Genomic DNA, 27,883 nt, shown 5'->3' with positions numbered 1-27,883 from the left:
GTGAATGGATTAAATGCTCCAACCAAAAGACACAGGCTTGCTGAATGGATACAAAAACAAGACCCATATATATGCTGTCTACAAGAGACCCACTTCAGACCTAGGGACACATAAAAACTGAAAGTGAGGGGATGGAAAAAGATATTCCATGCAAATGGAAATCAAAAGAAAGCTGGAGCAGCAATACTCATATCAGATAAAATAGACTTTAAGGGCTTCCCTGGTGGCACAGTGGTTGAGAGTCCGCCTGCCAATGCAGGGGACACAGGTTCGTGCCCCGGTCCAGGAAGATCCCACATGTCGCGGAGCGGCTGGGCCCATAAGCCATGGCCGTTGAGCCTGCGTGTGCATCCGGAGCCTGTGCTCCGCAACGGGAGAGGCCACAACAGTGAGAGGCCCACGTACCACAAAAAAATATATATATATATAGACTTTAAAATAAATGTTACAAGAGACAATGAAGGACACTACATAATGATCAGAGGATCAATCCAAGAAGAAGACATAACAATTATAAATATATATGCACACAACATAAGAGCACCTCAATACATAAGGCAACTGCTAACAGCTATAAAAGAGGAAATCAACAGTAACACAGTAAGAGGGGGGACTTTAACACCTCACTTACACCAATGGACAGATCATCCAAAATGAAAATAAATAAGGAAACACAAGCTTTAAATGACACAATAGTCCAGATAGATTTAATTGATATTTATAGGACATTCCATCCAAAAACAGCAGATTACACTTTCTTCTCAAGTGCACACGGAACATTCTCCAGGATAGATCACATCTTGGGTCACAAATCAAGCCTCAGTAAATTTAAGAAAATTGAAATCATATCAAGCATCTTTTCTGACCACAACACTACGAGATTAGAAATCAATTACAGGGAAAAAAATGTAAAAAACACAAACACATGGAGGCTAAACAGTACATTACTAAATAACCAAGAGATCACTCAAGAAATCAAAGAGGAAATAAAAAAAAAACCTAGAGACAAATGACAATGAGAACACAACAATCCAAAACCTATGGGATGCAGCAAAAGCAGTTCTAAGAGGGAAGTTTATAGCTATACAAGCCTACCTCAAGAAACAAGAAAAATCTCAAACAATTTAACCTTACACCTAAAGAAACTAGAGAAAGAAGAACAAACAAAGCCCAAAGTTAGCAGAAGGAAAGAAATCATAAAGATCAGAGCAGAAATAAATGAAATAGAAACTAAGAGAACAATAGCAAAGATCAGTAAAACTAAAAGCTGGTTCTTTGAGAAGGTAAACAAAATTGATAAACCATTAGCCAGACTCATCCAAAAAAGAGGGAGAGGACTCAATAAAGTTAGGAATGAAAAAGGAGAAGTTACAACAGACACCTCAGAAATACAAAGCATCCTAAGAGACTACTACAAGCAACTCTATGCCAATAAAATGGACAACCTGGAAGAAATGGACAAATTCTTACAAAGGTGTAACCTTCCAAGACTGAACCAGGAAGAAATAGAAAATATGAGCAGACGAATCACAAGCAACGAAATTGAAACTGTGTTTAAAAATCTTCCAACAAACAAAAGTCCAGGACCCGATGGCTTCACAGGTGAATTCTATCAAACATTTAGAGAAGAGCTAACACCCATCCTTCTCAAACTCTTCCAAGAAATTGCAGAGGAAGGAACACTCCCAAACTCATTCTGTGAGGCCATCATCACCCTGATACTAAAACCAAAGATACTACCAAAAAAGAAAATTACAGACCAATATCACTGATGAATATAGATGCAAAAATCCTCAACAAAATACTAGCAAACAGAATCCAACACACATTAAAAGGATCATACACCATGACCAAGTGGGATTTATCCCAGGGATGCAAGGATTCTTCAATATACACAAATCAATCAATGCGATACACCATATTAACAAATTGAAGAATAAAAACCATATGATCATCTCAATAGATGCAGAAAAACTTTTGACAAAATTCAACACCCATTTATGATAAAAACTCTCCAGAAATTAGGCATTGAGGGAACCTACCTCAACATAATAAAGGCCATATATGACAAACCCACAGCAAACATCATTCTTAATGGTGAAAAACTGAAAGCATTTCAGTTTCAGTTAAGATCAGGAACAAGACAAGGATGTCCACTCTTGCCACTGTTCAGTTAATATCAGGAACGAGACAAGGATGTCCACTCTTGCCACTATTATTCAACATAGTTTCGGAAGTCCTAGCCACAGCAATCATAGAAGAAAAAGAAATAAAAAAATACAAATTGGAAAAGAAGAAGTAAAACTGTCACTGTTTGCAGATGACATGACAATATACATAGAGAATCCTAAAGATTCCACTAGAAAACTACTAGAGCTAATCAATGAATTTGGTAAAGTAGCAGGATACAAAATTAATGCACAGAAATCTCTTGCATTCCTATACACTAATGATGAAGAATCTGAAAGAGAAATTAAGGAAACACTCCCATTTACCACTGCAACAAAAAGAATAAAATACCTAGGAATAAACCTACCTAGCGAGACAAAAGACCTGTATGCAGAAAACTATGAGACACTGATGAAAGAAATTAAAGGTGATACAAACAGATGGAGAGAGATATACCACGTTCTTGGATTGGAAGAATCAACATTGTGAAAATGACTATACTACCCAAAGCAATCTACAGATTCAGTGCAATCCCTATCAAATTACCAATGGCCTTTTTTACAGAACTAGAACAAAAAGTCTTAAAATTTGTATGGAGACACAAAAGACCCCGATAGCCAAAGCAGTCTTGAGAGAAAAAAACGGAGCTGAAGGAATCAGACTCCCTGACTTCAGACTATACTATAAAGCTACAGTAATCAAGACAATATGGTACTGGCACAAAAACAGAAACATAGATCAATGGAACAAGACAGAAAGCCCAGAGATAAATCCACGCACCTATGGTCAACTAATCTATGACAAAGGAGGCAAGGGTATACAATGGAGAAAAGACAGTCTCTTCAATAAGTGGTGCTGGGAAAACTGGACAGAGAATGAAAGAATGAAAGAATGAAATTAGAACATTCCCTAATACCATACATAAAAATAAACTCAAAATGGATTAGAGACCTAAATGTAAGACTGGACACTATAAAACTCTTAGAGGAAAACATAGGAAGAACACTCTTCGACATAAATCACGATAAGATCTTTTTTGATCTACCTCCTAGAGTAATGGAAATAAAAACAAAAATAAACAGATGGGACCTAATGAAACTTCAAAGCTTTTGCACAGCAAAGGAAACGATAACAAGACAAAAAGACAACCCTCAAAATGGGAGAAAATATTTACAAACGCATCAACCGACAAAGGATTAATCTCCAAAATATATAAACAACTCATGCAGCTCAATATTAAAAAAACAGACAACCCAGTCCAAAAATGGGCAGAAGACCTAAATAGACATTTCTCCAAAGAAGACATACAGATGGCCAAGAAGCACATGAAAAGCTGCTCAACATCACTAATTATTAGAGAAATGCAAATCAAAACTACAATGAGGTATCACCTCACACCAGTTAGAATGGGCATCATCAGAAAATCTACAAACAAATGCTGGAGACGGTGTGGAGAAAAGGGAACCCTCTTGCACTGTTGGTGGGAATGTAAATTGATACAGCCACTATGGAGAACAGTATGGAGGTTCCTTAAAAAACTAAAAATAGAATTACCATATGACACAGCAATCCCACTACTGGGCATATACCCGGAGAAAAGCATAATTCAAAAAGACACATGCACCCCAATGTTCATTGCAGCACTATTTACAATAGTCAGGTCATGGAAGCAACCTAAATGCCCATCGACAGATGAATGGATAAAGAAGATGTGGTACATATATACAATGGAATATTACTCAGCCATAAAAAGGAATTAAATTGGGTCATTTGTAGAGACGTGGATGGATCTAGAGACTGTCATACAGAGTGAAGTAAGTCAGAAAGAGAAGAACAAATATCGTATATTAACACACATACGTGGAACCTAGAAAAATGGTACAGATGAACTGGTTTGCAGGGCAGAAATTGAGACACAGATATAGAAAACAAATGTATGGACACCAAGGGGGGAAAGCAGCAGGGGGCGTGAGACGTGTGTGATGAATTGGGCTATTGGGATTGACATGTATATACTGATGTGTATAAAATGGATGACTAATAAGAACCTGCTGTATAAAAAAAAAAAAAAAGAAAGGCATGGGCTTTCCTGGTGGCGCAGTGGTTAAGAATCTGCCTGCCAATGCAGGGGACACGGGTTCAAGCCCTGCTCAGGGAAGATCCCCCATGCCGCAGAGCAACTAAGCCCATGCGCCACAACTACTGAGCCTGCGCTCTAGAGCCCACGAGCCACAACTACTGAGCCCACTCGCCACATCTACTGAAGCCCGAGCACTCTAGAGCCTGTGTTCCGCAGCAAGAGAAGCCTGCGCACCGCAATGAAGAGTAGCCCCGCTCACTGCAACTAGAGAAAGCCTGCACGCAGCAACGAAGACCCAACACAGCCAAAAATAATAAATAAAAATAAATAAATTTTTTTTAAAAAGGAAAAAAAAATCTTGTTTGGGGAATTCCGTGTCAGTCCAGTGGTTAGGACTCCACCCTCTCACTGCCGAGGGCCGGGGTTCCATCCCTGGTCGGGGAACTAAATCCCACAAGCCGTGCGGTGCAGCCAAAAAAAAGAAGAAAACAGAAACAAAGAAAACAAAATCTTATTTGCTAAAATCTTTCTTAATGATAATATATGGAGATTTAAGCAAACTTAATTGTCCTTTTTGTTATTTAAGAAAATGAATGGTCTCTGAACTGCATGGTCAAAATAGTTGAATATATATAAATGTTTGCTATATATTGCTTAAGTTTCTGACACATTGAGGAAAAAAAGCCTTTTTTCTTCCTCTTCCCCTTCATTGGGGCCAACCTTTCCACTGGTACCCAGTAAGGAGGTTGGCATGTCTGGGGTTAAGCAAATAAATGAATACAGATTTCTCACTGTGAAAAGAATTACAACTATGGAAACTGAGAAGTGGAGAATATACCTTGGAGTGTTGCATAGGAATTGGAGATGCCAGTATCGTGGTCTGATTAGACAGATAAGCAGACAAATATAGTTTTGTGTGTGTGTGTGTGTTTTGTTTGTTTACTGAGAGGGTCTAGAAGCAATGGCATTCCAATAACAATGAGCATATTTAGATCTTGGTTTCTAGATACCATTATCCACTAAAAAGAACCAGGACTCTTAATTAAATGGCTGACTCCAGGACTGGATCAGGGAAAGCACAAGGTGTGTTAGTAACATTTTATGACACCGGAAAGTAAAGAAGTGCTTGAAGAATGATGGGGACATGTTTATAAGTAACCAGCTTGAAGGGGCTCTCACTGGCCAAGTCTGGGACAATTTAAGTATCAAAAAAAAAAAAGATTACAGATTGTAGCCCTGTGAGTAAAAGAGAAATTATGAGTTCCTATGTAATTAAGTAATTAATCATGATATTAATTAATTACTTAATTAGGGAGAAAGGAAAACCCTATCCTGTCTAATAAATCTAGAAGGAATGATAGGATTAGAAAATCCCCATTTGGTGATCATCTGAGTAATAATTTATTCAGGTTAGAATCATTAATGGATGCTAAAACTGGGGAAATTTTGATGAGAAACAAGATAGTCACATGATCTCAAAGATTTTTGCCACAAAATAATTATTCATTACTTTATAGTGGAAAACCTGGCAGATACTATCTTAACTAAGTGATGACAGTTAACATGCCCAATAATGGAACAATGACATCATGTGCCTCCTCATACGATGCCCAGAGACTAGCACAGCCTCACTTTTGTGACATTCCTGCCAAAAAAAATAAATTATAAACATCAGGCAAACCCCCATAATTGAGGAACATTCTCAAAACAATTAGCTTGGGTTCTTCAAAGCTATTAAGATCATGAAAGATAACTGAGAAGCTATTCCAGATTGAAGAAGACTAAAGAAACATGACAACTAAAGGCAACATGAGACCCTAGATTGGATCCTGGACCTGTAAGGGACACTGTTGAGACATTAGGTGATATTTAAATTGGGTCTGTAGATTAGATGATATTATTGGATTGACGTTAATTTCCTGATTTTGATTGTTGTACTGTATCCTTACACTCAAGGTACACAAATTGAGATGTTAAAGGGTAATGGCACATCGTGTCTACAACTTATTCCCAAATTATTCAGAAATAATAAGTAGGGAATCAGGGTGAATATTTGGAAGATCTGTGTACTATTGTGGAACTTCTTTTGTTGTTTTGGTAAATTTGAAATTATTTCCAAATAAAAAGTTTTTAAAATGAAAAACTATGGCAGCTTATTCCCCAAATAGCTCTAAGAACAGCAAAGCCCACAAACACCTGTGGAGGTTTAGGGAAAGCAAAACAAAAATTTTCACTTCAGTTATTTATGGCTGCATAATAAACCACTCCAAAATTCAGTGGCTTCAGTATATTAACCTGTCATGATTCTGTGGATTGATTGGCCTCAGCTGGGCAGTTCTGCTCCATGAGATGTCAGATGGGGCTGCAGTTATTTGGGGGATGCATGAGGCTGGAACATCCAAGACAGCACATTCACATGTCTGGAGCCTTGGTGAGGACGGTTGGAAGGCTGGACTCAGATGGGCTGCTGGGATGGTTGGGCCTCTTTCTCCGTTCAGTCTCAGGGTCTCTCCCTTTATACATGGCCTTTCTAAGTCACTTCTTCACGTGATCTCTCCAGAGGGTAGCCAGACTTCTTACATGGCATTTCAAGACTCTTTTCAAAAGTGCAAAAGCAGAAATTGCCACGTATTCTTAAGGCTTAGGTCTAGAACTAGTCATCACTTTAACTGTGCTCTATTGGTTAAAACAAAACAAAAAAATTGGGGAAATATTCAAACATATTAAAAGTACATGTGCTTTCATGTACCCATCACCTAGCTCTAAATTTTTGTATGACATTTTAAATCAAATTTAAATTATTAGTAGTTAAAAAAAAATGAGTTACAGGGTCAATCCAGATTCTATGTGGGAGGGGACTACACAAAAGCATGAATAGCAGGAGTTGTATCAGGGGCCATCTTTGGGGCTTAGCTGCCACAGCATCACAGCTAATTTACCAGTCTCCTTGCCAAAAATGTGTTATATTTCAAAATCATGTTAAGTAAGTATGTAGTCTTTTAAAAGCCAAATGTGAACTAAAGCAATATAAAGCTGAGACATGCTCTAGATTTTTGTACAAGCTACCTCTTCTTTCTTCTATGTGACTAGTATGTAAGTTGTGGTTGTTTCTTGTGGTTTTTAAAATTTTGCTTTGTCTTCTCATTATAACCTTGTCATATCTGAACAGCAAGCTACCTTGATTTATGACAGTATTCTTTTTTTTTTTTAAGATTTTTTTTGATGTGGACCATTTTTAAAGTCTGTATTGAATTTGTTACAGTACTGCTTCTGTTTTATGTTTTGGTTTTTTGGCCCCAAGGCATGTGGGATCTTAGTGCCCTGACCGGGGATCAAACCCGCACCCCCCACATTGGAAGGTGACGTCTTAACCACTGGACCACCAGGGAAGTCCTTATGAAGGTATTCTTTTTTTTTTTTTTTGCGGTACACGGGCCTCTCACCGTTGTGGCCTCTCCCGCTGTGGAGCACAGGCTCCGGACGCGCAGGCTCAGCGGCCATGGCTCACGGGCCCAGCCGCTCCGCGGCATGTGGGATCTTCCCAGACCGGGGCACGAACCCGCATCCCCTGCATCGGCAGGCGGACTCTCAAACACTGCGCCACCAGGGAAGCCCCAATGAAGGTATTCTTGATTATATTTTTATTTATTCTTTAGGTTTCAAGGACAGGTTGAAATAACCAAATGGATTTTGATTATTACATTCACTATCATGAATGAAGCTTTAGCAGCTTTATCGAAATATAATTTAAATACTATAAAATTCATACATTTAAAATATACAGTTCAGTGGTTTTTAGTATGTTTACAGAGTTATGTAACCATCACCACAAGCAGTTTTAGAATATTTTCATCGCCCCCAAAAGAAACCTGCTACCTGTTTTTAGTAACTCCCCATTTACCCACTCCCAGGTTAGTAGGTACCACTAATCTACTTTCTGTCTCTATTGATTTACCCGTTCTGGACAATTTATATAAATGGAATCATACAATATGTGGTCCTTTATGACTCGTTTCTTTCAATTAGCATAATGTTTTCAAGTTTTATCCCTGTTGTAGCATGTATCAGTACTTCATTCCTTTTTATTGATGAATAATATTCCACTATGTGGGTACACCACATTTTGTATATCAATCAGCAGTTCATGGGCATTTGAATTGTTTCCACTTTGGGGCTATTATGAATAATGCCACTATGAACATTTATGTACACATTTTTGTGTGAATGTGGGTTTTCATTTTGGGGTGTTGGTATCTGGGCCTATGAATTTTTTTTTAATAAATTTATTTATTTATTTTTGGCTGCATTGGGTCTTCATTGCTGGGCGCCGGCTTTCTCTAGTTACCACAAGCAGCAGCTACTCTTCATTGTAGTGAGTGGGCTTCTCATTGCGGTGGCTACTCTTGTTGCAGAGCATGGGCTCTAGGTGCGCGGGCTTCAGTAGTTGTGGCACACGGGCTTAGTTGCTCCACGGCATGTGGGATCTTCCCGGACCAGGGCTCGAACCCATGTCCCCTGCATTGGCAGGTGGATTCTTAACCACTGCGGCACCAGGGAAGTCCTGGGCCTGTGAATATTTTGATGTATTTTATAATACATTATTTTTATATATTTAATTAATTTTATACGATTAATTATATATAATTAATTGTATTTAATTACATTTATATGTTTAATTCGTTTTATATATTGTATAATATGCCTGGATCCATTGATTTTTTTTTATGAGAAAGCTAATGGTTATTTTCCAGTTATTAAACTTCATCTTTCTAATATACAGTGAACTGCAAATAATAATTTGGAGGAAGAGGATTGGAGAAGTTGATAAGAACTTCACTCAAAGTATAAAGGAACTTAGCTTAGCTATTGAAGTATAATTGCCTGGTTTAAGATCCTGATTCTACCACTTGCAAGATGTGTGACCTTAGGCAAGTTACTTAACCTCTCTGAGCTTCAGTTTTTTTGTCGCAAAATGGAGGAAAATATAATAATAATAACTACCTCATAAGAGCACTGTGAGGATTAAAGTAGGTACCTCTAAACCTAGTGCTGGGCACAATGTAAATATATATTCATTGTTAGTAATTTTTATTAATTACTTATATACTGCCGCAGTTTTACATTTTTATTATGACCATGCATTGCATTTGAAAATTTAAAAGCAATTTTAAAATGTGTGAAGTCAACCTTAATATTGCTTGTTTACTAATTTAAATACACTCATATTACCAAATCATGTTTCAAGCTGGAAAATAGAGATTTGATCCAGCTTCCTTTGTGTCTGTATTTTAGATTCACTAAGGATATGGAGACTAATGGCTTAAGGTCTGAACTGTGCTTTAGTTATTCTTTTCCATTTTACAAATCAAAGAGGGAGAATTTCCTGGGCAAAATAATAAAAATTCATGAAGCTGTGGTGCCATTTTTACCAAAACTGATCCTGAAACAAATACTAATAATATTAAATTTCCTAGTCTGCAAAGAATTGCCTTTATTATTCCATCAATCACTTGGATCTTTGAAGCAAAGCAGTTCTAACTACTTTTTCTGACTCCTAAGGCTTTTTCGTTTTAGTGCAAAAGAACTCTTTTAATAATCTAGCATCTTGCCAAAGATCCTGTCTCAACTCCCTATAGCTGATTTGAGCATCCCATTTCAATTCATTGCCTGTGGAGCTAGTAATCATATGATTTCTCTAGTGACTCCAATCTTAAATAATAATATCCATCTAATAAGGCTTGTTCCATTTATAGGGCTTAAAGAGAAATTAGATTTTTAAGAAAAAACAGCAGCAATACTAGAAATAACTATTAAAATGTATTCTAGAAGCCATTTTCTGGCCTATTTTCTACTGTTTTATTCATGTTTCTGGTCAGAAGAACAGGAGTACAGAATGAAGCGCTTATGAGGTCCACACCCTGGTTCCTCCCACCACTCATGCTTGGACTCATAAGTTACCACTCACTAGGATCTCCAAACAAGACACCAGGACCATTTTCAAGACCTTAGGAGACCTGTAGCCTTTTAACCAACCAACCTGTAAGTACCTACAAGGTAACAAGTACTGTTCTCAAGGCTATCTTTATGCGTGTGTGTATTACAGCTTTACTGAGATATAGTTTATATACTATGCAATTCACCCACTTAAAGTGTACAAGTCAGTGGTTTTTACTATATTCACAGAGTTGTACAGCCATCACCACAATCAATTTTAGAACATTTTCATCACCCCAAGTAGAAACCCCATACCAATTAACAATACTCCCCTTTTCGTCCCAGCTCTAGGCAACTGCTAATCTATTTTCTGTCTCTATGAACTTACCTATTCTGTAAATTTCATATAAATGGCATCATATAATATGTGGCCTTTTGCGTCAGACTTCTTCCACTTAGCATAATGCTTTAGAGGCCCATCCATTATGTTGTACCATATATCAGTACTTCATTTCCTTCTAAGGCTGAATAATATTCCATTGTATAGGTATACCACATTTTGTTTATCCATTCATCAGTTGATGGACATTTGGGTTGTTTCTACTTAGCTACTGTGAATAATGCTGCTGTGAACATTCATGTGAAAGTTTTTGTGTGAACATGTTTTCTTTTTTTATTTCTAAGATTTTTTTTTGATGTGGACCATTTTTTTCTTAACATCTTTATTGGAGTATAATTGCTTTACAATGGTGTGTTAGTTTCTGCTTTATAACATAGTGAATCAGCTATACATTTACATATATCCCCATATCTCCTCCCTCTTGCGTCTTCCTCCCACCCTCCCTATCCCACCCCTCTAGGGGGTCACGAAGCACTGAGTTGATCTCCCTGTGCTATGCAACGGCTTCCCACTAGCTATCTATTTTACACTTGGTAGTATATATAAGTCCATGCCACTCTCTTACTTCGTCCCAGCTTATCCTTCCCCCTCCCCATGTCCTCAAGTCCATTCTCTACGTCTGCGTCTTTATTCCTGTCCTGCCCCTAAGTTCTTCATAATCTTTTTTTTTTTTTAGGTTCCGTATATATGTGTTAGCATACGGTATTTGTTTTTCTCTTTCTGACTTACTTCGCTCTGTATGACAGACTCTTGGTCCATCCACCTCACTACAAATAACTCAATTTTGTTTCTTTTTATGGCTGAGTAATATTCCATTGTATATATGTGCCATATCTTCTTTATCCATTCATCGTTCAATGGACACTTAGGTTGCTTCCATGTCCTGGCTCTTGTAAATAGAGCTGCAATGAACATTGTGGTACATGACTCTTTTTGAATTATGGTTTTTCTCAGGGTATATGCCCAGTAGTGGGATTGCTGTGTCATATGGTAGTTCTATTTGTAGTTTTTTAAGGACCCTCCATACTGTTTTCCATAGTGGCTGTATCAATTTACATTCCCACCAACATTTCTCCACACCCTCTCCAGCATTTATTGTTTGTAGATTTTTTGATGATGGCCATTGTGACCGGTGTGAGGTGATACCTCATTGTAGTTTTGATTTGCATTTCTCTAATTATTAGTGATGTTGAGCATCCTTTCATGTGTTTGTTGGCAATCTGTATATCTTCTTTGGAGAAATGTCTATTTAGGTCTTCTGCCCATTTATGGATTGGGTGGTTTGTTTTTTTGATATTGAGCTGCATGAGCTGCTTGTAAATTTTGGAGATTAATCCTTTGTCTGTTGCTTCATTTACAAATATTTTCTCCCATTCTGAGTGTTGTCTTTTCATCTCTTTTATGGTTTTCTTTGCTGTGCAAAAGGTTTTAAGTTTCATTAGGTCCCATTTGTTTATTTTTGTTTTCATTTCTCCATTTCTTTAATATTTCTCTAGGAGGTGGGTCAAAAAGGATCTTGCTGTGATTTATGTCATAGAGTTTTCTGCCTATGTTTTCCTGTAAGAGTTTTATAGTGTCTGCCCTTACACTTAGGTCTTTAATCCATTTTGAGTTTATTTTTGTGTATGGTGTTAGGAAGTGTTCTAATTTCATTCTTTTACATGTAGCTGTCCAGTTTTCCCAGCACCACTTATTGAAGAGGCTGTCTTTTCTCCATTGAATGTTTTTGCCTCCTTTGTCATAAATTAGGTGACCATATGTGCATGGGATTATCTCTGGGCTTTCTATCCTGAACCACTGATCTATATTTCTGTGTTTGTGCCAGTACCATACTGTCTTGGTTACTGTAGCTTTGTAGTATAGTCTGAAGTCTGGGGGCCTGATTCCTCCAGCTCTGTTTTCTTTCTCAAGATTGCTTTGACTATTCGAGGTCTTTTGTGTTTCCATACAAATGATGTGGGCCATTTTTTAAAGTCTTTTTATTGAACTCGTTACAATAGTGTTTCTGTTTTATGTTTTGTGTTTTTGTGGCCCTGAGGCATGTGGGATCTCAGCTCCCTGACCAGGGATCGAACCCGCACCCCCTGCATTGGAATGCAAAGTCTTAACCACTGGACCGCCAGGGAAGTCCCAAACATATGTTTTCATTTCTCTTGGGTATATACCTAGTAGTGGAATTACTGGGTCATATGGTAACTCTGTGTTTAACCTTTTGAGAAACTGCCAAACTGTTTTCCAAAGTGGCTGTACCATTTTACATCAAGGCTATCTTAAGGTCTACTTGGTCTGGGGTTAATTGTTCCATTTGGGTATGGACTTGGAAACAGGCCTTTGCTGTTCAGGTAAGAAACTTCTGTCAAACATTTTCACCTTTTTTAAAGTTAAAAAAATAAAATGATTAGCATTCCTCTGATTAGAAAGAAAAAGAATGAACCTATTTATCAAGTTTCCAGAATACTATAGACTCTTATGGAGCACTTGCTTCTTCTCACCCTAAGAAGCTGAGTAGGCTTTAAGGGCAGGTGGACAAGGCATCGTGGTATAAATTAAGGGGCATTACAAAATAAAATGTCCCCAGTATCGCAAGGAAATTCTTTGTCTCATTTACAATATAACAACATTCCTGGTTACGGAAGTCAGACGTTCATATGGGCTAATAAATTTTTTTCATTTATTTTTTTTAATATATGGTTTTAGTGAAATTCGGTATTTACATACATTCTTTTTTTTTGGCCGCTTGCGTGACAAGTGGGATCTTGGTTCCCTGACCAGGGATCAAACCCGTGCCCCTTGCAGTGGAAGCACAGAGCCCTGACCACTGGACTGCCAGGGAAGTCCCATGGGCTAATAAATTTTTATTGTAGTCACTCACACCTTAGCACAAATTACTTTAATAATCACATTTTCCTCCTAACCCCTGGTTAAATACAGCTGACTCAAACTAAGGTGTTCTGATAGTAGAGGAGGTACTAAAGAAAGGAAGGAAAAGGACAGTTGATTCTTGAACAACAAGGTTTGAACTTCACGGGTGCACTTATCCACAAATATTTTTTCAGTGGTAAAAACTGCAGTACTATAACATCCGTGATTTGTTGAATACATGGATGGGAAAGTGTGGATACGAACTACATATACAGAGGGCTGACTATACCAAGATTTTCTTTTTTTTTTTTTTTTGCGGTACGTGGGCTTCTCACTGTTGTGGCCTCTATCGTTGCGGAGCACAGGCTCCGGATGTGCAGACTCAGCGGCCATGGCTCACGGGCCCAGCCGCTCTGCGGCATGTGGGATCTTCCTGGACCGGGGCACGAACCCGTGTCCCCTGCATCGGCAGGCGGAGTCTCAACCACTGCGCCACCAGGGAAGTCCCTATACCCAGATTTTTTACTGTGCTGAGGGTCAATGCCCCTAACCTCTGAGTTGTTGAAGGGTCAACTGTAATTTTTAGAACCTAAAAAGGGGAATTTAGAACGTGCTATACACATTACATTTATTAGATTACTCCTCATAACAACTCCATAAGATAAGCACTATTATTTTTAGTTTAAAAGAAAGGAAAAAGTTTCAAAAAGTTAAGTAATTTACTGAAGGTCACAAAGGTTCTATGTAAGGAGGTAGGATTTTAATTCGAATCTATTTGATTCCAAAAAATCAGAGCATCCTCTTTCTCTTCTGAGTAGAGAGCAGACACTAGTGGGACTCTGGGGCTGGGAAGGAGGGAGTGGGGAGAGCAGGGCTGTGCTGTGCAAAACCAAACTTTGCCTTCTCTACAAACTTTTCTCGTGCCCCTGGTTACCACAACCACTTGCTGGCAGCACCCCCGACCCCCAATGGTTCTGCTGTGCAGTAGTGCTAATGAGTCCCTAAATGCTTCCCGCTTAGTGGAGCTACCGTATATGACTAAGTTAAGACTCCAGCAACTACTGCTGCCTGGGCCACACACACTCCAGCAAAACTTCCTTATTTGGAAAAGTCTTTTCCATCCTCTTTGGGCAGAAAGAATACAATCTCACATTTAAGAAAAACAAAATGCTTTGACCTGAATCAGAAGGGGCACTCAAAACACTAAAACACAGAGATATGCCAAAAAGATCAAGTATATTTCTGAATGCTTTCTCAGGTGGAAGGTGGGGGGCAGGGAATGAGATTGCTTCATCAGAGAGTAAAAGAACAGTCACACATCCCTTTTTCTTTAACTCCAGATGCTTTTCTAGTTAGCAATAAGCTTTAAATCTCAGTTATATGAAATTGAGCACACTTTTTACTGGAGTTAAGAAAAAATACCTTTTGAAATTGTTGATTTATGCCGGCAGAAGACTATACCTTTTCGGATATGGTTTAGCATTTCTTCTCACACCCTGAATAGAGGTTATATTTGAAAAGGCAGGGTAGATATATGCAGATATGGGCCAGTGAGGTCAGCCTGAGTGTTGGCTCCTGTCATCCCAAGAAACTGCCCAGGAGCAGTTTGGTAGAAAAATGAAAAGAGGAGACTTAAGTCTCAACTCTGCCACTAACTTGCTGGGTGAACTTGGGCAGCTTAATTAACTTCTCTGAGTAGACCTCAGTTTGCTCTTTTCTGAAAAGGGGTTGGACTAAATGACTTCCAACAGCCTTTCCAGAATTGACTTTCTGTTTATGGTTTCCATGATTGAGGAGAGGGCTTGTCTAGGCTAAAATATGCTATAAAAACCATGGGTTTCTGATGTTCTCTAGACCCACCCCTCGTTTCCTAACTTCCCTCTTGGTACCCCTACCCTCTCAGCCCTTCTGGAGTTCAGGGCCTTAGTGCTGCTTTCTGGCTTCCTGGAGGAACCTCCTAAAGGGCCCATTGGTAAACAAAGTATAATAAACTGGATATTATCCCCAGTGCTTATCAAGTCTTATCTGTCCCATGTTCCATTCCCCCAGAGTCTGCTTTCAACCACCTGGCCCTTGGTGATGATGGATCAAATCAGATAAAATAACCTCCCTTGATATTTACTGACAGGTAGCCCCACTCACAAAAATACCTTTAAAATAATCAGAATATACACCTCAGAGGTCCTATTATCTGCATTATTTATTTATGTGGAAGGAGAGTGTTGATGTGGGGTCATCCTGTGCCCCTCAAATTACATGAAGGTTGGATTGCTTTCTCTGATCAGTGACACTTGGGGAAGTTGTCTTATCTTGGCAGGAATATTGTAAACTCAAGTTGGAGATTTTGTTTTTCTGTGCATTAATCTGCAACTAATGCCAGTGAACATTATCCTTGTTTAATTACATTCAATAACCAACTGACACAACTTCCCCTGGGAAGAAGCTTATCCAACTCTGACTCATGCTTTACAGCATGTTGGATTTGAGGAAATGGATAATATACGCCCCGCTGGCTTTGGAATTTTAAACAGAAACCCACATGCCGCCAAGTCTCCGGCTTACTCCCAAATATGGGAGAATGTGTGCCCCAGCCACAGTTGCAAGAGGCATGCTCAGTGTGACAAAAGGCAAACCCACGGTGTGTGCTGAGCTCCAGACCAGACGTGGAAGGCCAGAGCCAGCATCCACTTAACAGAAACAGAAAACCTTAGGAAAGGGGAGAGAGGCTGCCACCCCTAAGGAATGTCCCTTGTATAGAGTTATCTTGATGATGTCATGGCAGTGAATTTCTTATTAAAATTAAAATGAATCCTGAGCTTCAGGAACAAACGAGGAGCATCTTCAAGAGGCTAACCTTTTAGGGCAGTGCTTACAGACGCAGCCTGTCAGAACAGGAGATGAAATCATACCAGCCTTGTGCTGAGCTGGCCAGGTCACCCTGGACCCAGATCATGAAAAGAAACCCTCTGGTGGCCGGTGTGCCCCAGGATTCTCTGAGAATCAGAGATGTTGCCAGGGTAGAACTAATTGGGGCAATTGCTCTTATGTCTGAACTGAGAGTGCAGGGGGCAGTATCCCAGAGCAGGAAGAGATGGCTCCTCAGCTGGAAGCCAGAAAAAAGAGGCTCACAGTCCCCTTCAACCACGCCCCCATCTGCATGTCTGAGCCTGCCCTCCGTCTGCCCAGACACCACTGAATCTGCCCAGACACCACTAAGTCTCCACGTGCCCTCTTACAATCTTACAAACTCTCTTCCCCTAACAGCTATCCTTATTATTCTTTTCTTTAAAAACAAAAACAAAAAACAAAAAGAAACTTTACTGTTTTTATTTTAAAAATATGTGTTTGTTGAAAAAAATCGAACAGTATAGAAATATAACAATAACAGTTCCCATTTATGGAGTGTTTTCTCTGCATAAGACACAGTATTAAAGCACTTAATGTGCATCATTTCATTCACACTTCATAATATCCCTATGAAGCAAGTTTATTTTCATTCCCTTTTACAGATAAGAAGATTAAAGTTCATACAGGTGAAGTAAATTGCCCAAAGTCACGCAGCTAGTACACAGCAAGGCTGAGATTTGAACACAAGTGTTTGCTCTCTGAAGGCCGTGTGCTTAAGTATTACATACGCTACCTTAAAAAGTACAAAGAAGAGAGAGATATCAACTCCACACCAGGACTCAAAGGTAACCTCTGCTATTGTCCTTCCAGACTTCTCTTTACATACATGTGTGTGGTGTTCATTTTAACCTGATTTTAGTAGAATAAAGTCTGGGGTTGGTTAGGCTTCTAGGAAGAGGGATAATGAGTGACCCACAGTAATTGATCCAGATTTCTCTTCCCCTTAAAAAGCTCTAGGTCAGGGAACGTTGGCTGAGTCCCAGGCCCTCTGCTGGTGTCCGAGACGCTCAGATGTCTTCCTGGGAGTGTCATGCCAAGCACACAGTAAGCACTCAATTAATTCTCTCCAGTGGTACTGTAAGGGACAGATTTTTCTGGGATCCTTGGCCTCTGCTCCAGTGTAGGTATTTAGGAGCTGTGAGTGCCTTCCCTCTCCAAATGGTGCTGGTGCCAGTGTTGGAGCCAAATAAAAAACCAGTTGCCCCAGTGAGCCTAGAAGTGCAGACATGTCATCACTCTGGACAGCAAAATGAATGCTACCACTGCTGTCCTGGGACTGCCACTTAAAGCCCTTGCTGAACTTGTAATCCCAATCTTTCTCATGACTGCTTAATGAAGAAGGAAGCTTTGGGGACAGAGGTAGTCACAGCTGAGGCTGAATGTGTGTTGTGGGACTAGAGGGAGCAGAGTGGGACCTGGATTCAGTAGCATTTCTAGAACTTACAGTCACTCCTGTCTTCTGGTCCAGCCTGGCTTCAGGGGGTTGGAGAGTCACCCGTAGCCAACAAAAGGACTGACTTCAGGGGGCAGTGACATTTCCCTGTTTGGTCACAAGACCTTAGCTTAGGAAGCAGAGCAAATGCTTGTCACAATAAGAACTCAGGAAACCTATCTTTCCTTCCCACCTCCCGCTAACCAGTACCTCCCCTGCTACACACACAACCACACACATTCCCTTTAAAAAATTATAAAGTGGTGAATTTCATGTTGCAGAAATTTTACCACAATTTTTTTAAAGGTACCAACCCAAATTAAATATTCTATTTTCTCTCCTTATTCCTGTGTCTGCATATTCGTCAGGTTCTTTTTTTCCCCAAGCAGTGTAATATACATTGTGGAATTTGATCCTCGCAACTTGTGATATAATAAGAGTAGTTATCCTTAGTTCCCTAAACCAGGGATTACTAATTTTTTAAACCTTTTGTGGAAGTATAACATATATACAGAAATGTGCACACATCATAAATATACAGCTCTATAAATTTTCAAAAGGCAAACATTGCTATGTATCCAAAACCTAAATGAAGAAACAGAACATCACTAGCACCTCAGAAGCCCTCTTTTGACCCCATTGTAGCTACTAATCACTGAAAGGAAATCCCTATTCATAGATTAAAGGCATAGATTAATTTTTCCTGTTTTTGAACTTGACATAAATGGAATTATAACTATGTATTCTTTTGTGTTTGATTTCTTCCACCTAATGTTATATTTGTGATATTCACCCTTACTGTTGTATGTAGTTATCTCATTGTTGGATAGTGGATTATGTGAATTCACCGTGGATTATTTATCTGTTCTATTGTTGGTGGACATTTGAATTGCTCCTCATTTTTAGCTATTACAAATAGTGCCACTGTGAATATTCTTATACGTGTCTTTTGTTGAACATATGTATTTCTAGAAATGTGATTGCTAACCATAGGGTACACATATGTTCAACTACGGCAGATATTGCCAAGCAGTTTTCCAAAGTAGTTGTACCAATTTACACTCCCATGAGCAATGAATGAGAGTTCCAGTTGCTCATATTCTCACTAACACTTAGTGTTGTCTGTCATTTTCATTTTGGCCATTTTGGTGGGTATGTAGGGATATCCTATCGTGCTTTTCATTTGCATTTTCCTGCTTGTTAGTGAATTGAGTACCTTTTCATATATTTATTAGACATTTGAATATTTTAGGGACTCTTTAAAGTTTTATTTCTTGGTTATTAAAGTAATACATGCTAATTGAAGAAGGTTTGGCAAATATAGAAAGGAATCATGGTAGATTTGTACTATGTCAACTTAGCTAAATGTTTGAACTATGTTTTTCAGAATTGCTTTCCTTGTCTGGTTCTGGGCTAGGGTTGCCCACAAGAACATTTGCACAATGTCTGGAGAGAAGAAGCAAAACACCCATGTTTATGCTCAGGTGTAGAATCAGGCACTGTTGTAACTCACACACATTGTCTCAGTTCTGCTGGCTCACCTTGTTGGCCCTGGGATTAGCAGTTAGGCCCACAACTCCTTTGGTTCCCACCAGATCTCATCCTTCAGACTTTTCAACTCCTGGGCCAAATGTATGTTTAGCTCCATGACAAAGGACCCAGTAAGAGACTAACACAGCTTCCAATTCACCCTGTGGGCACCACATTTTTTTTTGCAAATTCCAGTTTGACTTTGTTCTCCCATACTTCATGTCTAGCTACTCTTCCTGACCACCTGCCCCCCTGACTTCAGGCCCAGCACCAGAAGCATACACAACAGTCACATACAAGCTGTTTAACCAGCTCCCACAATTGCAAAATGTCAAATCTTTATAATAAACTTCTTTTTTTTTATAAATTTATTTTATTTATTGATTGATTTATTTTTTTTGGCTGTGTTGGGTCTTTGTTGCCGCATGCAGGCTTTCTTTAGTTGCAGTGAGTGGGGGCTACTCTTCGTTGCGGTGCACGGGCTCCTCATTGCGGTGGCTTCTCTTGTTGCGGAGCACGGGCTCTAGGCGTGCAGGCTTCAATAGATGTGGCACATGGGCTCAGTAGTTGTGGCTCACGGACTCTAGAGTGCAGGCTCAGTAGTTGTGGCGCACGGGCTTAGTTGCTCCACGGTATGTGAGATCTTCCCAGACCAGGGCTCGAACCCATGTCCCATGCATTGACAGACAGATTCTTAACAACTGCACCGCCAGGGAAGTCTCTGGTTTTCTTCTTAATGCCTGTATCAGTCAGTGTTTAATCAGAGAAGCAGAACTACTAGGAATGGTGCAAAAAGCCTAAAGGCCTTCCCCTCCCCACCAAACACAGCTCCCCAGATGTCAGAGATGTAGTCCTTTGATTTAAGCATTACTATCTCAAGGTCTCTTTTAAAATATAAGCACTCCTGAGAGAGGTAACACCTGAAATCCTTAACTCTTCAGAATGAATGATCCCTCAGATGCAGTGATAAGTGAGTCGGTATCATAAAAGCTTTGGTTGAGAACAGGCTGGTCAGGGGGCAGCCAGGGGGATGAGAAGCCAAAGGCAAACTTTGCCTCATTTGCAATTTGTCCCAGAGCCTCCTGGGCTCTGAGTTTTACAAGGACAAGATTCAACAGGGCTTTCCTGCTCAAGTCTGAAGCTTGGCATCGGCTCTGCTCCTTACTGGAGGGCGGACTCACCAGGAGGACAGATTTACTTCCCTGAGAAGAACAGAACCAGAGAGAAGCAACTGGAGATGGAGAGCATTTCAGAAACTAGTGGTGATGAGAAGAAACTGGTGACACCCTCCCTCCCAGCCAGTTCTGCCTGGCTGGTTTCTTAAAGAGGAACAAAAAGGGGATATTGTGGTAAATCTTTCTTGTTTTGTTTTATTTTTCTGTTCCAACGGCTAGAGATACTGTTGGCCTCTTTCCCCTTTTGCTCCTGTCAGCACCCTCCCAAGCAAAGGGGACAGTTACCCCACAGGTTGGCTACTGAGCTGGGACCTCCAGGCTGGCAGGGAGGCCACAGCCCAAAGCATAGGAGTGCCCAGGGGTAACATTATCCTGCCAGAGCTAAACAAGGAACCAAGTGTTTAGAATAACTTCAAGAAAGTCGTAGGCGTTTCCTCTGTCAGGGAAACAAGAAACCACAGTGAGATAATGGATAGCTATATTCAGGTCACAGATTATCAGCTGCCACTGCTGCTTCCTGTTCAGAACTCAATGAAACTTCTTTCTAGTCACTGGAGCTTCATGGATAATGCAAGCGTGACAACATTTAGTGCTGTGCGGCTTGGGAGCACTGCCTGGGGATCTGACACAACCCAGTGATGAATTATTTTTGGTGGGGGTGAGGCTTCAGGGACCTGTTCCTGGTGGGGTGAGTGGTGGATGAGAAGCAACAGTGAGAATAACTTTTGCCAAACTCAGCTTTTTTTTTTCAGGCTCTTGGACTAAGAGAGTTTTGTGCATTATCTCATTCGACTCTTAAAATTACCTGAGGCAAAAAAGTGTTGGCAAGGATGTAAAATTAGACCCCTTGTACATTGTTGGTGGGAATGCAAAATGGTGCAGCCACTATGGAAAACAGTATGGAGGTTCCTCAAAAATTAAAAATAGAACTGCCACATGATCTAGCAATCCCACTCCTGGGTATCTATCCAAAAGAATTGAAATCAGAATCTCAAAGAGATATTAGCACTGCCATGTTCACTGCAGCACTGTTCACAATAGTCAAGATGTGGAAACAATCTAAATGTCCGTTAAAGGATGAATGGATAAAGAATATGTGGTACATATATACAATGGAATATTATTCAGCCTTAAAAAAGAAGGAAATCCTGGGTTTCCCTGGTGGCGCAGTGGTTGAGAGTCTGCCTGCCAATGCAGGGGACACGGGTTCGTGCCCCGGTCCAGGAAGATCCCACATGCCGCAGAGCGGCTAGGCCTGTGAGCCATGGCCGCTGAGCCTGCGTGTCTGGAGCCTGTGCTCCGCAACGGGAGATGCCACACAGTGAGAGGCCCACGTACCGCAAAAAAAAAAAAAGGAAAAAAAAAAAAAGAAGGAAATCCTAAAAACATTTGACAACATGGTGGAGTCTTGAGGACATTATACTAAGTGAAATAAGTCAGTTACAGAAGGACAAATACTCTATGATTCTACTTATATAAGGAATTTAAATAGTGAAACTCATAGAAGCAGAAAGCAGAACAGTGCTTGCCAGGGGCAGGCTGTAGGGGAAAATGAAGAGCTGCTAATCAATAGGTTTAAGGCTTCAGTAATGCAAAATGAATAAGTTCTAGATCTGCTGTATAGCATCATGACTATAATTAACAATATTGTACTACACACTTAAAAATCTCTGAAGAGAGTAGATCTCAATGTTAAGTGTTCTTACCAAAATAAAATAAAAATAAAAATTTAATTTAAGAACTACCCTGTGAGAGGGATACTGTTATCCCCATTTTATGGATGAGACAAAGGGATCATAAATGTTAAGTAACTTGCCCAGAAGCCACAGCAGTAGAACTGGGAACTAGAATCAAGACTTACTTCTCGGGGCTTCCCTGGTGGTGCAGTGGTTGAGAATCTTCCTGCTAATGCAGGGGACACGGGTTCGAGCCCTGGTCTGGGAAGATCCCACATGCCGCGGAGCAACTGAGCCTGTGAACCACAACTACTGAGCCTGCGCGTCTGGAACCTGTGCTCCGCAAAAAGAGAGGCCGCGATAGTGAGAGGCCTGCGCATGGCAATGAAGAGTGGCCCACGCTTGCCACAATTAGAGAAAGCCCTCCCACAGAAATGAAGACCCAACACAGCAAAAATTAATTAATTAATTAATTAATTTTTAAAAAGTCTCCATTCTTTATTAAAAAAAAAAAAAGACTGACTTCTCTGCCTCTCCCTCTCTCTCTGCCTCTCCCTCTCTCTGTCTCTCTCTCTGCCTCTCCCTCTCTCTGTCTCTCTCTCTGTCTCTCACAGTACTGTATTGCACTGTCCCTTACATATACTTAATATACATATACCCATGTGGCCACCACCCAGATCAAAATCGAGCACTTCCATTCCTTTATGCCCCTTTCCAGCAAATACCCACTCCCTCTAACTTCCAAGGTAACCAATATTCTGACTTCTATCCTCATAGATTTGATTAGAACTTCAAAATCAGATTCTTGATTCCTATTCTTGAACTTCATATGAATGGAATCATACTCTTGTTTCTGGCTTCTTTTGCTCAATACAGTACGTCTAAGATCTATCCACATTGTTGTATGTATCAGGAGTTTGTTCCTTTTTATTGCTGAATAGTATATGATTTTATGAATATACCACCTAATTTATTTATCCATTCTCCTGTTGATAAATATTTAGGTTGTTTCCAGTTTTAGGTCATTTTGAATAATACTATCATGAACATTTTTCTTAGGTAGGAATATATTTAACATTATTAAATACTGCCAAATCATTTAGTTTCTCCATGTCCTTGTCAACACATGGAATTGTCAGTCTTTTCATTTTAACCATTAGAGTGAGTGTGAGAAATACCTCTTTCTGATTTCAGAGCCTGTGCAGCATCATCAAGCTCTGGATCTGAGCAACTGCTACATCCATGGGTCTCTGGCTTGGGTGGGAACAAGTGGCCTAAGTACCACTTACATGCTGGCAGCAAGAATGGAACGTGGCTCCCCAGGACAGCTGGTTTCCAGGAAGCTGCCTCCTCCATCATTTCTGAGGGGTATCCACCAACTTCAAGATTGAGTGTGCATATGTCATTTTCTAGGAAAAGCTCTCTTAGAGAAAGCTCTCCTGTGGCTTCTGGTACGAGGGTGTGCCAAGTGTGTGGCCAGTGTGGTCAGAGCCTACTGTGACATTGGCCTGTTCTTCTTTGCTAACAACTTGGAGTGGTTCAAGCCAGAACATCAGAATGCTCTCAAGGATAGGGCCTGGCCCAGGAAGCACTGTAGCCTGAAGCATAAAAACCCTAGAACTATGTTGCAGCTTGGCCTCCTCCTGTAATGTGGACTTGGGCAAGTCATTTAGCCTTTCTGTGACTCAGTTTATTCAATTATTAAATGGGCAGCTATATAGCTGCTCTATAGCTCACACAAGGTTCTTCAGAGGCTTCTTACTCTTCCTAGGGTGTCTTTCTCCAGCCCATCTTCTCCCCACGTCCCCTGTGTCTCCACCACACTGACCAATTTAATGTTCATGAGCAGGATAGCCTCTTTCACTCCTCTAGATTTTTTTTTTAATTAATTAATTTATTTATTTTTGGTTGTGTTGGGTCTTCGTTTCTGTGCGAGGGCTTTCTCTAGTTGTGGCAAGCAGGGGCCACTCTTCATCGCGGTGCGCAGGCCTCTCACTACCGTGGCCTCTCCTGTTGCGGAGCACAGGCTCCAGATGTGCAGGCTCAGTTGTGGCTCACGGGCCCAGTTGCTCCGCGGCATGTGGGATCTTCCCAGACCAGGGCTCGAACCTGTGTCCCCTGCATTAGCAGGCAGATTCTCAACCACTGCGCCACCAGGGAAGCCCACTCCTCTAGATTTTTATAAAAGGTGTTTTCATACAAGATATTCTCTTCCTGTGGAATACCCTTCCTCACCTTGTCCAAATGGCAACCACCTCCTCATTCTTTAAGACTGAGCATAAGCACCATTTCCTCTGCAAAACGCTCCCTGGTCATTCTTTGACTCTCCTGGCAGATGGAGACCCCCATAACACTTAGTGTTATACATCTTCTCACATCTCACTGTTTTCTTGTGAGTCTTCTCCACTAGACCAGGAGCTACTTAAGAAGAAAATCCTCTGGGGAATTCCCAGGAGGTCCAGTGGGTTGGGACTCGGCGCTCTCACTGTGGAGGGCCCAGGTTTGATCCCTGGTCAGGGAACTAAAATCCCACAAATCATGCAGTGTGGCCAAAAAAAAAAAAAAAAAAAAAAGGCAAAGGATTTGAATAGACATTTCTCTAAAGGAGTCATACAAATGGTCAATAAGCACATGAAAAGATGATCAGCCTCATTAGTTATTAGGGAAGTGCAAATCAAAACTAAAAAAGTTAGGTGCCACTTACTAGAATGGCTAAATTTAAAAAAATTTTTTTTTACTTTAAAAAGTGAAGAAAAACTTCTAGCACTGTGTCAGGCTGATAGCGGTTGCTCAGTAAATATTTACTGGATGAATGAATAAATCTTGAATGAAAAGGAAGTACGGAAATAGTAAAAAAAAAAAAAGGAAATTAACCCTTTATTATTATATATATAAAAGAAATATATACATATTGCAAAATATTCAAGCAATAGAAATAAATGTTTCCCTTAATCCACCCCATACTCAGGGATAGCTCTATAAGCAGTTTGCTCTGAGACCTTTTTCTATACATATACAAATTTTTTCTCAGGTTTTCTGAGCCTGTTTTTTACTTATTATATTATAAACACCCGTTAGTAATTAAAAAAAAATTTAATTTATTTATTTTTGCCTGCGTTGGGTCTTCATTGCTTCGCGTGGGCTTTCTCTAGTTGTGGCGAGCGGCGGCTACTCTTTTTGGCTGTGTGTGGGCTTCTCATTGCAGTAGCTCCTCTTGTTGCAGAGCATGGGCTCTAGGCATGCGAGCTTCAGTAGTTGTAGCACGCGGGCTCAATAGTTGTGACTCACGGGCTCTAGAACACAGGCTCCGTAGTTGTGGCACACAGGCTTAGTTGCTCCGCGGCATGTGGGATCTTCCCAGACCAGGGCTTGAACCCATGTCCCCTGCATTGGCAGGCAGATTCTTAACTACTGTGCCACCAGAGAAGTCCCTTTTAGTAATTTTTTTAAAAAATACTATTCAAACAGAAGTTGAAAGAACAAGTCTCAGACTTGGTAAATAGGTCAGGGAGAGGAACCTAAAGAGTGAGTTTTCTTTTCCGTTCACCCCTCTGAAAATCCTAAAAAGTCCCTTGTTCATCCATTCCTTTATTCATTTTAATTACAAAACTCACATCTGTGCACTGTAACAAATTCAGACAATACAGAAATGTATAAATAAAAACATAAACGTCTTCCATATATGTAAGTATATATGTGTGTGTACAATTTTAAAAAAGAAAAAGAAGGCTGTACTATTTGTGTTCTGTAACTTGCTTTTTTCACCTAGTAGCTCATGGACATCTTTCTACATCAGTAAATATATATCTACCCCGTCCTTTTTGATGCTTGCATAGTATTCCATTAAATGATACACCATGATGTAGATGTTTTCTACCTTCGGCTAATGCAATATATCTGTTCCATAAACACTTACTGAGCACCAATAGGAAAGATTAAATAACAGTGTGGACCTTGCAATGACAGGTTTACCCCAGGATGCTGTGGGAGCCCAGAGGGGACACACAGACTGGGACGACTGTATTTGACAGGAGCACCTGCAGTAACAAGAGTGGAACTTGAAAGCGTGACTCGAAAAGGCCAGCTGCCCAGCACTCTTCCTCCCACACAGGTCTTGCATTTCATTGGCTGGAACAAGGCAGGATCCAGGACCCCCAGAGAGAGCTTCTGGAACGTGAGCTGAATGGAACAAGTATGATTTGCTTTAGATGAACAGATTGGTTTTACAGAAACAGGAAATTTCTCTCATACTTTAAGTCCTAAAATAGAATAAATATGCTGGGATGCACAGGGATTTGGGGAATTTGGTTAACTTTGTGAAATACATTTTTGAAGTGTATTTTGAATCTGGCAATCTCAACGTGAGCTGTTACACACTTCTCAAAAAGACTCGTATTGAAAATCAAGGCATGGCCACAATCAAGGAATGTTCACACAGTAATAGAGTGGAGGGAAGAAAACACCTCTAAGCATTGCTGGCCTCAAAGGTACAGGAAATGGAACCCTTCCTGCTCTGTTAGGGAGACTGTAAATCAGGCAGCCTAGAGGACCAAGCACGGCCTGGCCCAGCCTTCCTCCTTAGCCTCACTTCTGGATTATTTCCCTGACACTGGCCCTCATGTTCCTCCAACTCAGCACACTGTCCACCTCAGGGCCTCCAAACAGGCCTTCCCTTTGTCTGGAAGGCCCCTTATCTCCCAGTTATCTCCCGGACCCCCACTCTTCCTATTCTTATTCATCCTTGAATTCTCAGCCTGATGGAGGCTGTCTCTGAACCCCCAGTATAAATTAGGTTCCTCTGTCTACATTCTCCAACAAACTTTTCTTTTCTTTCAGAGAAGTTACAATTGCAATAATATTGGCTTGTGTGATTATTTGTTTAGTGATAACGTCCTCTACTAGGAACTCTGTCTGTTTTATTCATAGCTGAATTCCTAGGGTCTCATAAATGTCTGATGCAAAATAGTACCCAATAAATATTTGTTGAATGAACGAATGCCTTTAGAGGGCGATTTCTTTCAAAATTGTAAACGTGTGACTCAATAGTCCCACGGAAAGAATCTCTCCCACAGAAATAGCATGACTGCCCAAGATACAGGTGCAAGTATGTGCATAGATGCATTTGTATTAGCAGAGGCTTAGAAAATGCCTACATTATGGTACATCATTCAATGGAATACTATGTAACCATTCAAAGGAATGACAAATATATACATTTACTGATATGAAAAATTTCAAGGGAGAAATGAATCGGTGGAGCACAGAGGATATTTAGGGCAGTGAAATTACGCTGTATGATATGAAAATGGTGAATATATGTCACTATACATTTGTCAAAACCCATAGAATGTACAACACCAAGAGTGAACCCTAATGTCAACTATGGACTTTGGGTGATTGTGATGTGTCAGCACAGGTTCATCAATTGTAACAAATATACCGCTCTGGTGGGGGATGTTGATACTGGAGTAGGGAGTATATGGGAAATCTCTGTACCTTCCACTCAATTTTGTTGTAAATTTAAAACTTTTCTTTAAAAAAGTCTATTTTTGAAAACGTGCTTGAGCCATATATGGGGGATTTCTACTTTTTTACTTACACATTCATATTTTCTAAATTTGTTAGAGGGCACATCTATTAATTACTTTTGTAATTAAGAAATACTAAATATCAAAAGAGAAAGGAAGATAAAAACCTTCCACAAAGTAGGCATAGAGG

General features: G+C 40.1%; 1 protein-coding gene across 4 annotated transcripts in view; it reads right to left on the bottom strand.

Annotated features, from left to right (window-relative positions):
* PLAU (plasminogen activator, urokinase) overlaps positions 1–27,883 on the bottom strand; it is a 111,964-nt gene that overhangs the window by 53,068 nt on the left and 31,013 nt on the right. For 2 of the 4 annotated variants that reach the window (XR_009535992.1, XR_009535991.1), the window contains one exon: positions 25,147–26,344. The exons of 1 other annotated variant lie outside the window; for it this stretch is intronic. The gene's annotated coding sequence lies outside the window, so the exon portion shown is untranslated. Of the gene's footprint in view, positions 1–19,771; positions 20,055–25,146; positions 26,345–27,883 lie in introns of those variants that run through there. One more of the 4 variants, XR_009535993.1, reaches the window with a different exon arrangement.

This window comes from Lagenorhynchus albirostris, chromosome 16 (genome assembly GCF_949774975.1).
Source record: "Lagenorhynchus albirostris chromosome 16, mLagAlb1.1, whole genome shotgun sequence".
In the NCBI taxonomy this organism is placed as follows: domain Eukaryota; kingdom Metazoa; phylum Chordata; class Mammalia; order Artiodactyla; family Delphinidae; genus Lagenorhynchus; species Lagenorhynchus albirostris.
Note: the sequence above shows the minus strand (reverse complement) of the source record. Positions and strands in the feature narration are given on the sequence as shown.